Source organism: Falco naumanni, chromosome 6 (genome assembly GCF_017639655.2).
Source record: "Falco naumanni isolate bFalNau1 chromosome 6, bFalNau1.pat, whole genome shotgun sequence".
In the NCBI taxonomy this organism is placed as follows: Eukaryota; Metazoa; Chordata; class Aves; order Falconiformes; family Falconidae; genus Falco; species Falco naumanni.
In genome coordinates, this window is record NC_054059.1 from 35,354,247 (window position 1) to 35,358,718 (window position 4,472).

At 40.9% G+C, this 4,472-nt stretch overlaps 1 long non-coding RNA gene across 1 annotated transcript; it reads left to right on the plus strand.

Moving 5' to 3' along the window:
- Nucleotides 1-639: 639 nt before the first annotated feature.
- LOC121089789 lies at nucleotides 640-4,061 on the plus strand. The gene is made up of 3 exons (XR_005828363.1): nucleotides 640-748; nucleotides 3,126-3,276; nucleotides 3,735-4,061. It is a non-coding gene; the product is annotated as an uncharacterized LOC121089789 (long non-coding RNA).
- Nucleotides 4,062-4,472: the final 411 nt, after the last annotated feature.

The following is a 4,472-nucleotide window of genomic DNA, read 5'->3' on the forward strand; positions in this document are numbered from 1 at the left end:
GAAAAAAATGTCCAGTGCTTTCGTTAGTAGCTCTCAAAACAAACTTCAAGAAAAAAAATACCACCGTTTTTGCACATGAGGAAAGTGAGACACCAAGAATTGGCTTGCAGAAAGCTGGTGACAGAGTCTCTTGAGTGATGATGATCTGTCCAGTGGCCACCTGATCTGTTCTAGTCTATGGAGAGGGTCATGAGCCACATAATAGGGTCATTTGACTTTTGAATCCTTCTCTGGTAACATGGGTTGAAGATTACAATGCCAACATCTTTACAACACTCATATATGTCAAGGTACTTTCTACAACTTAGATGTGGCTGTGCCATTCTATTGGGTTTGCATACCAAGGTTTGGGTAGCAGGGGGGCTACAGGGGTGGCTTCTGTGAGAAGCTGCTAGAAGCTTCCCCCATGTCTGAATGGAGCCAACGCCAGCCGGCTACAAGATGGACCGCTGCTGAGCCCAGCAGTGACAGTGGTAGCGCCTCTGGGGTAACTTGTTAAAAAACGTGTGTGAAGAACCGCAGCCGGGCAGGGCCCCAGGCTGGGGCAGCCCGTGGAGGGCCCCCTGCCCTGGCAGGGCCCCGCGCTGGGGCAGGGCGGGCTGTGAGGAGCCTTCCCCGGAGGGGCAGGAGCGGCAGGGACAGCGCGGCAGGGACTGACCGCAGCACCTGCTCCCTGTCCCCCTGCACTGCTCTGGCGGAGGAGGTAGAGGAAACTGAGAATGAAGTTAAGCTTGGGAAGAAGGGAAGGGTAAGGGGGAAGGTTTTTTTAATGTTTGGGTCTTATTTCTTATTATGCTACTCAGATTTGATTGATAATAAATAATTTTCCCAAGTCGAGTCTGTTTTGCCTGTGACAGTAGTTGCTGAGCGATCTCCGCCTGTCCTGATCTCAACCCACCAGCCTTTTGTTATATTTTGTCTCCCCTGCCCAGCTGAGGAAGGGAGTGATAAAGTGATAGAGCAGCTTTGGTGGGCATCTGGCATCCAGCCAGCGTCAACCCACCACACTCATGTTGAGCCTTTTCAGCTGGTAAATATTTTCCCAAACCCCAAACCCAAATTTAAAAGTTAGGCTGAGATATATTTTTTTTAATTTCAGTGGAATTTGGTTATAAGGTTCATCAAGTCCTTTAAGATCTGAGCTTTGATCAATGAATGTTTCACTATATTGGCTAATAACTTAAGAATTCCTTGAGAGCTAGTAATTTCATTTTATCTGCTTACTGGTTTTAGATATTTCAAAGCCTGTAGCCTGGAATACAGTTATTGCTAGATAAAGGAGACATTCCTGCAGATAAGTCTGTAAACAGTTCCTGATCTTCCTGGTATTCATACTGGCTTTTCTGTTCCACAGCTCACTAGGAGGTAATGGGGTAAACGCACTGACTATGGGAAGCACACTGAGTTTAAGGACAAATACTCTGCAGCCCTCCAGGAAAACGATGATCATAATGTTTTAAGAGGTTGCATTAAATTCTTCTGTCAAACCGAAAATCCCACTAGTGAACTGCATCTCCTTCCACTGGGGAGGAGGAATGGTATTTAAACACAGATAGACCTCCTATATACTACTACTACAGGCTAAGGGACTGGCAGAACTAACGGGAAGGCAAAGCGCAGTACCTCAGGTTAGGTCTTGCTGGAGCAAGCTCCTTCACTCTGGAAAAAAGGTTCTGTCTCATGGCCACAGTTATTCAGGGCTTTGGCTTTACATATTTCATTCAGAACAGTGCACTGCTAGTTGTGCTGTGACCCCTAACACTATATTGTCTGATTGGTTCAATGATCACTCCGAGGAATGAGAACCACCTACCCTATTATCAGCTCCACCTCCTGGGGCTTCCCTTAAAGGGACTTCCATTCAAGTCTGGTCTAGAGTAACACATGCAATTACACTAGGAAGAATGAAAATGTGAAGGGGGCAGCCACTGCAGCTTCAGGTCATGAAATGATTGCTGGCTGTGATTAGGAAGAAATCCCCTCCTCTAAAATGAAGTATAATAGTGTTCATATCTAAGGATTCACAACTGGCCATTGTTAAAGATAGGATATTCCCTGTGTCGGTTCATACAGTCTCTGATTTCCGTCCTCTTCCTCTTTCAAAATGCAGCAAAGGAAAAGACAACTTTCAGAAACTTTCTATCTTCTCATTAAGAAAAAATAAAAATAAAAGGGGTAAAGGCGAAATAAATTTTACTACTTTGCTGCTCTGCTGCTCAACCTTCTGTCACAGCTTTTTCCTTTAAAAGTAATTTTGAATGTTCCTTTTTTTTTCTTTTGCATAGGCAGTATTTAATGATTCTAGTATTTGATGTAAAAATTCTGAATTAATTTCACTGTATTGAGACTACTAAATATGATTTCTTTTTTAAGCATGTTGCTCTTGTGAAAGACTGGTCTCTAAGGACTGGCTGTCAGTCATCTCATAAAATAAAGGTTATTATTATTATTATCAGTGGTGAACAATAGCTGATGACTTCAAGTTGAAGAAAGGTCAAGAGACTAATCACTGATATGCTTTCAGCAGCTATCTTTTCTAGTCAGAACTTAAGCAATTATTAAAGATATATTTTTTCAGCTTTAAAATTTATCCTGTTTTTTCCTCATTGTCTGTGTATGTGCATGTATGTGCACACAAATCCATCTCAAGTTAGATTTTTTAGATCTGCCAAGTTTTACTCAGGCAAATGAACCAAACCCATAACCATTTCAGAATCTGGAATATGAATAATTGTGACAGTAATGCATTGTGTATCAGAGGGAGTAAGTGGATGGGGATTTCCTTTTTCTGTTAGCAGCTACCACATCTGCGGCATCCCTAAGCAAATTTGAATTCTCTAGCATGGTTCTTAAACCAAGACTCAATTACTCTGCTTCTGCTGGAATGCTGGGATTCACTGTGGTTTCCTGAGACCTTTGTTTTACAATTCATACACTATAAAACTGGACCAGGTTTTCTGGAGATACATCCTTTTTCTTTTGATCTTGCAAACTATGGAGTATCAGTAATGTATGAAGCTGTTTAGATCTGTGAGACTGAACAGAGGTGGTAGGACATGCTGCCTTTCCTTAAACTTCAGTTAAAGCATGAGAAGTTTATATAGGTCAACAATGTTTTCCTTCAGACTGAAGAAGCTGGCCATGCTTGGAATCTGTAATGCAGTTGGAGACACAGCCTGACAGACTCGGAGAACTATTCAACCAAATGCTGTCATCACCTGAATCCCTTCACTGTTTCTGAATGCGTTGTTGAAACTACTGAACAAGTCATTGTTGGTAAATGACTGTCTGAAATAGTTTATTTCTTCACTATAGATTTAACAGAAAATATTAGAGCAAGAGAAAAAGTAGGTGAAATTGATTTCATTTAACAATAACCTTCCAGCCTTGCTGCATGTCTCACTCAAATAACCTTTGTAACTAATTATAGTGGAGCCTGAAAATAAAGTACTTCTAGGCTGAAGGGTTTTAGAAGTTATCAAAATTATCCAGTGCTCAATAATGCCAAAATCCTATATGCTATTATGTTCTTGTGTCAGCAAGGCTGCCTGCAAGTTAACATCTATAGAACTATGAGTGGAACAAGATGCAAACATTGGTATCTTCAAACGTTATATTAATATCTAATGACATAATAGCAAGCTGGGAAATCAATAATTTCTAACTGCTATCTTCTATTGACTGTATTAAATTCTGAGTGATTGTAATAATTGGTGGGTTTCCTTCTTTTTCAGGTCTGTTACTATATCCAGAAACTCAGCTTCATGCACTGTCCTGCCAGACTACTGTTTTTACCTCTTTGTCCCTTGAAAGATTAGAAGTATGCTTTCATGTTTGCTGGCTACTATCCTCTCTGATGCAGATTTACCATTACAAAAGGCCTCTCTGTCCCCCACTCCAGTTGTCTTAGTTTGGGCAGCCTTTTATATCCCTAGAAGTCAGGACTTAGACTGTTAACATCAAAGGGACTTGTCATTCTTAGAAAAAAGAGCCTAGATTCCTTCCTTTGCCACTTCCCAGATGATGCCCCTTGCTCATATATGCCTGAGTCTCTGTTTCTGTTGGTGTTCTTCCTTTATTTTATTGTAGTATCCCAAATATTCCTTTTTTTTATATTTATTTAACTTTCAAGATACCAAATGCTCCATGCACATTGCTGAAGAGGAAGTTTTGGTTTCTATGTTTAGTGACCTTCATTATATATTACAAGGTATATCTGTTTACTTGGGCTTTCTTCAAATCACTAGCTCCCAGCTGTAGACCATGCACCATCAGTGATTCATGGAGCACTCGCTGGAGGTCCATAGAGAACTTCCTAGCAAAGCACAGGTTCCTCTGCATTTCCAGCTGCTATCTTACATTAAAACAGATAAAGTTATACCAAATAGTTTCTGAATGCCACTATTCAAAGGAGGCAACTGCTGTTATTACACAGGGCTGATAATCTAGTTGTGAAATGTTTTAGTAGGAGA